Source organism: Canis lupus, chromosome 16 (assembly GCF_003254725.2).
Source record: "Canis lupus dingo isolate Sandy chromosome 16, ASM325472v2, whole genome shotgun sequence".
Taxonomy (NCBI): Eukaryota; Metazoa; Chordata; class Mammalia; order Carnivora; family Canidae; genus Canis; species Canis lupus.
In genome coordinates this window covers 40860818-40873816 of record NC_064258.1, presented here as the reverse complement: position 1 = coordinate 40873816, position 12999 = coordinate 40860818, and the positions used below count along the sequence as shown (strand labels likewise).

Below are 12999 nucleotides of genomic sequence, written 5' to 3'. Positions count from 1 at the left end.
AGGAAGTTTGTCAATTGCTGGCCAATAAAGCAAAGAGAGACCTATATTTTATCAGTTTGGGACTGTGTCATGAAACATGTATATGATAAATACAAGTTCATATAAGTTAAGTTAAATAAAAGTTAAGCGGTAAGTTAAATATAAGTTAAGCGGCAGGAAGGCCGCTTAAAATCAAATTTTAAACAAAGAATAATTCCCAGAATGAATATTCACTCATTACATTACAAATTATTGGATATTTGTTGCAGGTTAGAAAGATGAGGAGGTATTTTTACTTCATTTTACAAAGACATCATCATCCTATCAATATAGGTAGAAATGTAAGAGGAGAAACACAATAGATCATTGTCGCTTAATCTAGCTATATGTGGAATGATGATGACAGCTTTACTGAGAATTTATATACAATAATTGAAGATAGTCTAATTTTAGGTAGTCTAAAATATAATCAAGAGGCAAAAGAAGAAACTAAATCATCTCATTGAATACTAAAGGGACATTTGATACTGTTTAATATATATTTCAGGTAAACAAATTTATTTTTAAGCTGAAACAATGAAATATTTGTACATAAGGGCAAATATCAATGTATTCACTAAGTAAAAAATTGGAAATGTTTACTTTTATTATGTATCTTAAAAGTATTCTAGATTATGTAAAAATACAAAAGATAAAGACTGGTATAACTTGTATACAGTATACACTATATAGTTCAAGAAATAAAATGTTACCAGCATTCTGGAGGCCCAGGTACCACTCTTAGATTGTATTGCTCTCTGCGTCATGAATTTGATGTTGAATATTTCCATGTATTTATTTATCCTTTTATTACATAGATATAATAGTGTCTGCTTGTTTGAATCTTATATTTCAACCTTATGTAAATGATAATGACACTTAAAGTATCATAAATGATTAGAAAACAACACATATGTATTTCTATAAAATAAATATTTATCTCTTGCTCTCTATATGTATATTTCAGTTTTTTCTACTGAACATTATTTTTCTGACAATAATTCATGCTGATAACTAAACACGTATCCATTATTTTTCAGTGTCTAATGGGACTTTGTTACATATTCAGTTCATTTCCCTGTTGTTAAAATTTACAAAAAGTTGCTATTCTTGAAAACATTTTTTAAGTATAGTATATATCTAGCATAAAGGTCTTTAACATATATATCTGAGTACAAGTCCTAAACTATAAGATAAATATAGTTTCAGCTACATATCAGTCTTTTTTCTTCCAAGTGGTTATTATAATTTATATCCAAATCACTACTGTAAGAGTTCCTGTTGTTCTGGGTTTTTATGTCAATACTTAACTACTATGAGAATTTTTAGCTTCTAACAATATAACAAAGTTATTAAATTGTATCTCAATATGGTTTTAATGAACATATAATGATTGAACAAAAATTTATGTATTTTTACACTGAAAAACAGAAATTTCCTTCTAAACTGTTTTAGCTGCATTCCAGAAGTTATGTGTTATGTATTCATTCAGCTTAAAAATATACCTAATTTCTATTATGAAATATTCTTTACATGTGACTTATTTAGAAGTACATGGCATACTTTCAAATAATTTGTTGAAGATCTGGTTATCTTTCTATTATTGATTTCTTGTTTAATTCCACAATGGTCACATAAAATACTCTGTATAATTTTAGTTCTTTGAAATTTGTTGAAACTTTCTCTATGGCATAGCATATTATCTGTGCTAGTGGAGGGTTAATCTGGTAAAAGGTCTATTTTCTCAAATCTTCCATATGAATTTATAAGGATTGCATTGTGTAAATGTGGGGCATAGGGTCCTACATATGTTCATCTGGCCACGTTGGTTGATGATATTTTTTAGATATTTTATACCCTTACAGATATTTACTTGTTTTATTAGTTACTGACAGTGATATATTAAAATATGCAGTTATGGCACTGAACTTGTCTACTTCTCATTTTATTTCTGTAAACATTTGTTTTATGTAATTTGAGGGCCTGATATTAGGTACATACAATGTTAGCATTGATGATCTTCTATTTTCAGTGGTTTGACTTATAGTTTTTCAACCTTACCCTGGTGTGAAAATGACACACATTCACTAGAAACCACTTCAAATTTTTAATTTTGATCTTTTCCTGGGCTAGTATATATGGCACGATACTCTGTCTTGATGCTGGCCAATGACACAACAGCAGCGCCCAGTCAGCCACGCAAACACAAAGGTAAACAGCTGATACACTTAGAACTGTTTTGTACCCATACATCCATTCTGTTTTTCACTTTTAGTACATTATTTAGTAAATTACATGAGATAGGCAACACTTTTCTTATAAAATAGACTTTGTGTTAGATGATTTTGCACAATTATAGGCTAATGTAAGTGTCCTGAATACATTTAAAGTAGGCTAGGCTAAGCTATAATGTTTGGTCGGGTAGATGTATTAAATGAATTTTAAATTTACTATATTTTGACTTAAGATGGGTTTATAGGGATGTAGCCCAATTACAAGTTGAGGAAAATCTGTATTATTATGTCTTGCTGTGACATTAACTCCTTTATTATAAAAGCAAAGCAAAACAAAAACCTTTCTTTACATCCAATAGTACTGGTTGTCTTAAATTCTTGTGTGCCTAACAAAGCAGCTTTGCAATATTTTTTTGCATGACATAATCATTTTCCGTCTTTTTCCTTTTAACTCTTCTCTGGCCATATTTATAAAGTCTGTCTCTTATAGGCTGCAAATATGTTGGTCTCATTTTTTGTCTTATTTTTAGATTCTAGACTAAAATCTTTTATTTGGAGCATGTGTTTCATTTACATTTAATAAAATTACAATTAGTGTGTCGAAGCCTAAAAATTAATTATTTTATTTTCTTTTTGTTATATCTGCTCTTTCTTCCTTTATCTATCCTTTCTTTTTTAAAAGTTTTTATTTAAATCTCAGTTAACATACAGTGTAATATTAGTTTTAGGTGAACAATATAATGATTCAACACTTTCATACATTATCTGGTGCTCATCAGGACAAGTTCATCATCTGTTTAACCTATCCCCCACCCCACCTCCTCCTGGTAACCATCAGTTTTTTCTCTATTGTTAAAAATCTGTTTCTCCATTTCTCTTTCTCTCTCTTTTATTCCTCCTATGCTTGTTTGTTTTGTTTCTTAAATTCCACATATGAGTGAAATCATAAGGTATCTTTCTTTCTCTAATTGACTTATTTCTTTTAGCATAATACTCTTTTTTTTTTTTATCCTTCCTTGCTGTCTTTTGAATTAATCAAGTGTGGTTTTATTATTTTACCTTAACTTTTCTGTAATCTTTTAAGTTATACATATTTAAATAATGTTTTTAGTGACTACCCTATAGATTTCAATGTGGGTACTCATTGTAATACAGGCTACTTGAATTAGTACTTTTACCACTAAATGAAATAAGCAAACATCCTGTAACAAAGCAAACCTATCCCCTCTCACCCATGGTGGTATTACTGTTTTTGACAGTTAATTTTCATTTGCGTATGTTATAAAATAATTCCTTTGGAGGTATTATTATTTTTGTTGTATTCTGTCAGTAATTGTTTATATTTACTCATTTTTAAAAATCTTTACTAGTTCACTTCCTTGCTGCACCTGCGGACTTGCTTCTGGGGTCCTTTGCCTTCAATCTGAAGAACTTCCATCAGTCTTTTCCTATAGCACATCCACTAGCACCACATAGGCATATCTTGTTTTTAAAAGTTTCTGAGCAGATGATTTAAATATTGAAGATTATCTTTCTTTCTTCACTTAAGAATATTATTTTCTTTCTTTTTCAGATGAAAAGTCCGTCATCAATTTTTGTATTCCTTCTTTGAAGAAAACATATCTATTATCTCTAACTGCTTTTATGATTGTTTTTGTCTTTATTTCATCTGTTTGATGATACACATAGATGTAGTTGTTTATGTTTTGGTTTAAAAACTATTTCTAGAGATGTGATAAGCTTCTAGAATCTGTAAATTGATATATTTGATCAGATTCAGGAAATTTTGATCTGTTGTTTTTTAAGCTGTTGCTTTTGTCTCATTTGCTTCTCTTCTCAGATTTAGTTACACTTTTGCTAAACAATGTTCATCTCTCTAACTTCCAGGTGCTATTAAACATTTGGCTTCTTAAGAATTTCATTCACAAGAATGTATGTGCAGCTTGTAAGTCAGTCAACGATTTGAAGAGTTTTCTGTCCTTCAAATCTGGCAGGCCACTTTCCTAGTCTTTTGACCCTTTTCTCTGCAGCCCAGTAAGACTGACACTTTAAGGGGTGCTTCCCTTAAGCTCCAGTTGGAAAATGCTCTTAGGGAAAAAGTAGAGGTGAACATGTCAATCTCTTTTCATGCTTCCCTTCTTTCAAGGATCATACCCTCAAATTCTACCTGGTTTGGTTGCTCTCCAGTGATTTCAACCTTTGTTGTTGCTGTTTTTACAACATTTCCCCTGGCTTTATACTTCAATGCATGAGTTATCCAATACAAGCTGTTCCCTCCTGGTCTAATTGGACTTCTCCAAATTTAAGTTTTTCCAGTTACACTAAAAATATTTTAGAGTTTTCCCTGTTTAGAATCCCATCCAGATTTCTGCATTGCAATTTGTTGTTATATATATATAAAGCTAATATCTTTTCATCTACAAGAGTTTCTCCAATTTTTTTCTTTCCGAAACACTTATCTTTCAGGAAGTCCAGGACATTAATCTTACAGAATGCTCACAGTCTAGAAGTGTCTGGGTTGTTTGCTCATGACGTCTTTCAACATGCCATTATCCCTGCTATTCCCTATAAATTGTAAATTTTTTTCTAAACCTTGGTTATGTACCTATTTAATTGTTTTGGCAAGAGGAGTTCATAGCTGACATTGTATATTTCCATTTGTCACATACCAATTGATGCTATTTGAATGCTTGGTTAAGGTAGTATTGCCAAATCCTTCCATTATAAAACTATATCCTTCTCTTTGCTATTTTCTTTGCAGGATTTGAGTTGATGTTTCAGTATTTCTGATTTAGAATTTATTCTAAGTAAACTTAAAAAACAAAAACCTTAAGTGTATTTATGTGCAAGTAAGTTGCACAAGTTATGGTTGTACAGAAATTATTTTTTTAAATATGCAAACATGCCTATTTAATCACCATCAAAATCAAGACCTAGAACATTACCAGCACATCAGAACATTCTTCATGTCTCCCAGTTATTAATCCTAAACATAACCATATTCAGATTTCTATCACTATTGATTGTTTATACCTGCTTTGAGTTTTTTACAAATGGAATGAAACTTTGTCTTGCTTTTACTCTATGTCTTGATTGTGAAATTCATCTGTATTGTTGCTTTAAGTGATAGTCATACTTTTTTTTAACTTCATAGAGTATTTTTTTTTTTAAGGATTTTATTTATTCATGAGAGAGACAGAGCACGAGAGAGAGGCAGAGACACAGGCAGAGGGAGAAGCAGGCTCCATGCAGGGAGCCAGACGTGGGACTTGATCCTGGCTCTCCAGGATCACAACCCAGGCTGAAGGCGATGCTAAATCACGGAGCCACCCGGGCTGCCCCATAGAGTACTTGAGAATGTGAATTATGCAGTTTATTTATTCTGTCTTTAAGTATTTGTGGGCTGTTTTCTTTTTTTACTAATTATAAATAGCACTGCTATGAAATTCTTGTATGTATCTTTTTTTTTTTTTTTAATTTTTTTATGATAGTCACAGAGAGAGAGAGAGAGAGGGGCAGAGACACAGGCAGAGGGAGAAGCAGGCTCCATGCACCAGGAGCCCGACGTGGGACTCGATCCCGGGTCTCCAGGATCGCGCCCTGGGCCAAAGGCAGGCGCTAAACCGCTGCACCACCCAGGGATCCCCTCTTGTATATATCTTTTGTTGACTTAAGTTTGTACTTCATTTTAGGAAGGAAATTGCTAGTTCATTGGCTATGTATGTGTTTAAATTAGTAGATATTGGAAAATAATTTTTCAAAGTGGTTTAGCTAGTAAATATTTACTCTTACAAGGATAAAAGTTCCAGCTGTTCCACATCTTTTTAAATTTTACATACTACAATGCAATTTTATTCTTGGAACTTCCGACCAAATGAAAAACTAGATACATACTAATTATTCTGAAAACCAAAAGTTGTCCCACACATTTCAAAACTCACTTTGGTTGATAACTACTAGACTATGCTTATGTTGGAAGGCCAAGTAAAGCTAAGTGGGTACCGAGGGAACTTGCCAAAGTTTAAGGCAGCAGTGTGGGGGCTCCTGTGGCCTGTAATGCTATTTGATTGTACTCATTATATTGTATTGTTATTACTTGTCTGTCTCCACATTTGAGTCTAAACTTCTTGAGTTGGCTTTGTTTGCCACTCTGGCTGGTACAAAGTGACATTCAATAAATATTTGTGGATTGAAAGAATTTCTGAATGCTTATTGCTTTAATTAGAACCCTGGCATGGCAGAGAAAGAGAGAGATTAATAGTGGGATTCTAGATGGGAAAATAAGGAGGTTAAAACTTCTGCTGTCAGGAGGTATATAAAAGTTTGCAAAGTAAGAGAAGCCATCCTCAGAAATAGAAATTGAGTTCAGAGACCTCGAGTACCCAAAATGTTCTATCTTGAATAAAATGTTCTGTACTGAATGGAAGTGTCTGTTTCACTTTGCATATTAAAGCCAGTTTTGTAGTTGTTACTAAGATCGTGTTTCAAAAAGTTTATATTGGTTTCTACATTATCTATTTTGAACAATAATAACAATAACACAATAAAACCATGAAGTAGGGGATCCCTGGGTGGCTCAGCAGTTTTAGTGCTTGCCTTTGGCCCAGGGTGTGATCCTGGAGTCCCAGTATCGAGTCCCACATCAGGTTCCCTGCATGGAGCCTGCACTCCCTCTGCCTATGTCTCTGCCTCCTCTCTCTCTCTGACTCTCGTGAATAAATAAATAAAATCTTAAAAAAAAAAATAAAAATAAAACCATGAAGTAATCTTATAGATTCTGATGGTTCATTATTCTTCTCAGGACCCCTATATTTCCTTTTTATAGGTAAGGAAAATCACTTTTTGAGCTAGCACATTTTTGTAGATGTTTTGAAAATGTCTTTGCCCTTTTTAAAGAAAAGAATATTACCCACTTGATCATATGACAGCTTAATTGACACCACATCCACATGAAATTTATGTTTTATTGCTCCCCCTTTTACCTACGGATTAACCAATCACTAAGGTTACTTGAACCAGACAGAGTCCTGAACCAGTTTCACTAAATTGTTTGACCTTTACTCTGGTAGTGAAAAAAATAGCAGTCTATCTACCACTGCCACAGAAAGCATCTTGGTATTTGTGATGGCAACTTTAGAAAAACAAAATACGAAATGTTGGGGAATAATGATATGCTAAAATACAGCAGTCTTTATTTATTACCATATAAGCAACCAAAGTTTTGGTTAAGTCTGTTTTCATCTATTATGCTGCAGTTCTTTCCTAAATAAGGAAATCTGGGCAATCAATTAAGGCTTCAAGCTTCTCTCTTTAGTTAATTTTGATATTTGCAAATGGCGTTAGTCTCATATTCTATATTTGATGATCCTTTTGGACAAATCTTACGTGTAGTATTTTATTTGTGTTTAGCATCCCAAATTACTTTTTTTTCAAACATTTCTAATGTTGATAACTGTATACTTCTAAGAGGTATGTGATTTTTGAGATGTATATATCATTGTTATCTTGTTATACTAGTTTAATTATTTTACTGCAAGAGAACAGATTGGGATTTTTGAGATCAATATATTTGGAACACAATTGTGTAAGAAGATGATGATACAAACCCTTGGTTACACACCATATATTTATACTAAAAGTAAGATAATTTGTATTTGGGAGCTCTGCCCAAACAGGAAAAGTCAAATTTAGGATCTCATCAATAGAGGATATGGCACAGTTGTTTCCCATCCATCATACGATGGCTGAGTTTTACAAGGATTTGACTACCTGAGAGGAGTTTTGAGATCAAGAAGAAAAAAAGAAAAAAAAAAAAAAAGTCCTGGCACCATAACATGTGAGGTCCCAAGAATGCCAGGGAAAAATAATATTGTCTCTACATTAAATTTTTTAGAGTGAATTGGATTCAAAGTTGTTATATCCAGATATAATATTGTATAGAGATAGGCTTCTTAGGGACTCCTCTGGACAATTATTTAATGAACTGTATAAATGTACTACATAATTGTGATTATGAACAGTCAAGAAAAAGTCAACAACTGATATAATGACTCATTTGCCTCAATTTTATGTTATAAACCTTTTGAAAATGCATATAAGTATAGTCTTAATCATAGTGTAGATAGAGTTTAGCATGCTGGCCTCTTAAAATAACATATAATTAGCATCATAGTACTGTTTCCATTTTAAATAAACCTTGTAATGATATCATTAACTCTTTCTCCTATCTTTCTTTTCCAAGAAAGACAGTATATAAACTCAAGTAGGAGCTCTTGTTTTAATTTTCTTCTGTATTACTCTAAGTCATTTGCGCAATTTGCATTATCCTCATTAATGTAGATGGAAGAACAATGGTAATGAGAATCCAGCAGATTCTCATACAATGTGGTCTGTATGTGTATGGAGTATGTGTCACATTGTATGGAGTTATATGTAACACAGCATGATAAATGTAGGAGATCAAGAAAAGTTGGCCCTGATGTTTTGAAATTTGGAATTTAATGGCAAAGAGATATAAACCATATTACAAAGAAGAAACCAATATGCTACAAAGAAGCCCAATTAATATGATATAAGCATGTACTAGATGGAGCTGCTAAAATCAGGGAAAATGGAGGAAGAAATAGAGAAGACTTCAAGAAAGAGGGGTTATGTAAATTGAATCTTGAACAAAAATTGATAGGATTTCCAACAGGGGATGTGAGAAAATGGGCTATCCAGGTTGGCAGAAGAAAACTTTCCTTTTTCATTTTCTTAGATTATTTTCTTACTATTTCAGAAAGAAAACATAAATTAAGTAGTAAGATTCCACAGGTTCATGGCATTGTCATAGATGGATAGTCATATCTCTGGATAGGAGTATATTGGAATACTCTCAGCAAATAGGAATTAGGATTTTGAAGAACACTGTACATAAAAAACATGAAAATACACTATTACTCTATAATTAATACTATTTACTTCCCATAATTTAAAATCATCTATGAATTAGAATGTCAGAAAAGTAATTAAGCATGAAAAATTTGCTTTTTATTGACACAGTAAAAACTAACTGGAAAATCTTTCTTGATATTCTATCCAGCTATAGTTATTACTTTCAAAATACATTAACTATGCATTTAATCTGCAATTTGCTTTGTCCTTTAGAGAGTTTCATAAGTTTTAGTTTTCCTTCCATTATTATTTCCCCATTTATTATTTAGAAATAATTTATAAATGAACTACATAATGCATAATTCTGGTATATATATATATATTTATAAATTAGTTAGACTTATATGTAAAATTAAAAGTTTCATATTTGCTTTATGGCATTAGAATGAGATTCATTAATAGTTACTCTAGGAACAAGTACTGGAATAAGAATTATGGCTTGAGCAAAGAAATGCAGTAGGAAAAGAAGAAGAAAATACTATTTGTTTGTTCATACTAATAAGGAAATGCCATACTGTAAAAAATATATAACAAATTATAAAAGTATATATTTGTTTAAAATTTTTTTTTTTAATTTTTATTTATTTATGATAGTCACAGAGAGAGAGAGAGAGGCAGAGACACAGGCAGAGGGAGAAGCAGGCTCCATGCACCGGGAGCCCGATGTGGGATTCGATCCCGGGTCTCCAGGATCGTGCCCTGGGCCAAAGGCAGGCGCCAAACCACTGCGCCACCCAGGGATTCCAAAAAGTATATATTTGAATAATTCATACACAGTGTATCTTAAACAGTAGAAGTGACTCAGTTGGTAATTCCTGGATAATTAACAACACTCTTCCTGAAACTTTAAAAATATTTACATATGCCTGTAAATTTGAGACTGCTGGTACCTACACCTTATTCTATTTATCCGTTTGTGTGGGTTTTTTGTAGATTTTTTTTGTTTTTTTTTGTTTTTGGCCTGAAAACAATCATCTTGAATTGATTGTGTTTATATCACCTCTAACTTTGATAGTAGATGATTTGTGAATCTTTTTAAGTTTACATTTTGTCAGTAATTCAAAGGCATAGAATGTGCTGTCATTTGCATTTAAGCAAATGTGCAAATATTATCCCTGTCATATTTATAAAACCTCTGTGAGAATATTTAATAGTTATATGATCTCTCTTCTCCAATTATATATATTTGCACTGATTATATTGGATCTAAACTATCACCCACTTAAAACTTTCTGAAAATAAAGAAACATTACTAAATAAAAGAATATTATCAACTGTGTAAAGAATAATATGTGTAAAGAATATAAATTTATAAATAAATATTTCTCTATAGAGGTATTTGTGCCTATATTCTATAGCCATTTATTTATGTATTCACTGAACAGAAATATTGGATCCCTATTGTATATATGGAAAAGAATAGCTGTCAGCAATAGAATAAGTGAGAGGTAGTCCCTGCCTGAGAGTTTACAGTCCCTTACCTGAGATAAACACATATACACAAACATTTATGGTAAAAATGTATTCAGATTATAGAGGTTTGACTAAAACACTAAGCATACAGAGAAGAAACATTCAAAATGCATGCTATTAAAACAATACTACTGCAAGAGTGGTCTGGGCAGTGAGATGCATGTTGTTTCTCTGGTGTGGCATCAGCCATCCAGATATTGAGGGAAATCCCAAGAGTTTCTTTAATCCAGTAAAGGGAAACCAAAGTGTTGTTTTCTTTGCAGCATGGTCACTGTCAGAGAGTTTTATAGTCTTACTGCTGAGAATCCCCAGGCTGTTCCTATCTCTCATGCAGAAATTAAGCTCACTTTATCTTAGAATCATAATGGACTTCATGGTCCCAAGCAAAGCCAGTTGATTCTGCATTTGACTCATTAGGGGATCAGGGATTTCTTTTGGAGATGGAGATCCAAGCAGAGTATGTCTTTTCTCTCCCACATTCCACCTGTTGTTCATCCTCAGGATTTACATGCAAGCTCTGCCTACCCTTGGAAGTTGGAGAAGTTTGACCTGCAGGGACATCGTTCAAGAAAAAAGCTGGAGTCCAGCAAGTATATTGCTTTTACTGCAGACTTAATGCAACTTAATAAATTCATTTTCAAGCCACTTTGGAGGACAGGGATAAATGTGCATATTTCCTACTTTGTCTGTCTAACCACACACATACCTATATGCATGCTTGTGTGTGCATTTTTGTATGTGATTCCATAATCTTTTTTCTCAACTATCTTATTCAAGAATATAAGATCCCTCACTTCATACATCTTGTTAAATGATATTTCAAGTAATATTAGAGGAGTGTGCGGTGCAAGGTGCTTGTTAATAAATTGTTTTGTTTCTGCCCCATGTACTCTTTCCTATTTACCTTAATGTCAATTTCAATATTCCCTATTGAGAATGAAATTGATGTAAATTATAAGTTTCATGATTTAATTTTTATAACCTAATTGCTGAATTGGAAGGCACTTGGCATTTATAATGGGCCAATTTTAAAAATAACTAAAGCATACTTTTTGTGTCATATCAATTATTCTTAGTAAAAATGTATATACTTACAGTACTTAACCCTTCCTTTGCAAAGAACATATTGTTGTTCTGGAAGATAACTCAGAATGAGTGAGAGGAGGCACACACTCTTGTGCAAGATAATTTTTGGAAAACGTGCAGGTTCAGTGCCTGTGGGAAGCCAGAAATCACAATCACTACATAGCAAGGAGGGTGATTGGCTGGTCTTGAGGAGTTACTAAGCAGATAAAGGCAATGTTTCTCAGGACAGCCTTGGGCCAGTAACAACAAGATTGGATACTGTGATTAGGCAATTTGTTCAGCTGATAGAAAAGGTACAGTGTTATCTGTGGTTAATCTATGGGCCCGGGCATTTGGGACAGTGAAAGATCATGGAGGGCACAGAACATGTATACTAAATGGCTTCCAATTATGTGCAGAGAAAATACAAGTTGATGTCTCTAAAAGAAGGCTCAATGAGAGGGTAAATGTTCTTACAAAGAATCACATAGTTGTTTAAAAAGAAAACTGGGATGGAAAAAGAAGACAGAACTAAATGCAATGTCAAGAGTAAAGGGAGAAAATTGTCTCTATCCTCAAAAATTTATGCTAATAAATGATACACACAAGTACACATAGAAGTATCTTAGTCTGTTTGTGCTGCCATAACAAAAATATCATAGACTTAGTGACTTCAACTACAGAAATTTATTTTGTGTGTATGTTGGGGTAGGGAGATTTTAAAAAGGGGGGTTATATAAAGCATATAACATTTGTGCTACATTTTGAAAATTGAGAAGGATTTAGAGTGAGAATGTAGGCATTAAGTAATAAACAATGAAACTGGTTGCCCAGAACTGATCAGAGGAGACAAGATGTAGGATATAGAGATTGCAGGCAAGGAACAAGATTCAGAACAGCTTGCTTTCCTAGGGTCAGGTCTGGTGCCATGTAGAGTCTCAAGTGAGAAGAAGTGTGCATATTGGTCATTTGAAGCCTTGCTGCTAAAAATAATAAAGGAATGGTAATAATAGCCAGTCAGACCATTACAATTTTGGTGATTCACAAAGCAACACACTGTAGAGCAAACACACACCCTTGGGAGACAGGAACATACCTTTGAAAGGACCTAAACTTCTGTTACTTGTAATATTTCTGAGTCACTTTTCGTAGACTATCCAGTCACCCAATATGGTAATTAATATTTACTTATTATCTATTTTTTCCTATCAGTTTTGATCAAGTGACTAGGAAAAGAATGTGCTAAAATAGAAATTCTTAACTATTTTCCATGTAT

General features: G+C 32.8%; 2 long non-coding RNA genes across 5 annotated transcripts in view; one reads left to right on the top strand and one right to left on the bottom strand.

The window, feature by feature from the left end:
- LOC112676310 (uncharacterized) overlaps positions 1 to 12446 on the top strand; it is a 38762-nt gene extending 26316 nt beyond the window's left edge. The window contains exon 3 of the long non-coding RNA XR_003146452.3: positions 11160 to 12446. This is a non-coding gene — a long non-coding RNA (uncharacterized LOC112676310). The remainder of the gene's footprint in view (positions 1 to 11159) is intronic.
- Positions 1 to 12999, bottom strand: part of LOC112676073 (uncharacterized) — an 88146-nt gene that overhangs the window by 25676 nt on the left and 49471 nt on the right. For 2 of the 4 annotated variants that reach the window (XR_003146366.3, XR_007402704.1), the window contains exon 5: positions 11754 to 11873. This is a non-coding gene — a long non-coding RNA (uncharacterized LOC112676073). Of the gene's footprint in view, positions 1 to 8311; positions 9159 to 9732; positions 11208 to 11753; positions 11874 to 12999 lie in introns of those variants that run through there. The other 2 variants (XR_003146284.3, XR_003146273.3) reach the window with 2 other exon arrangements.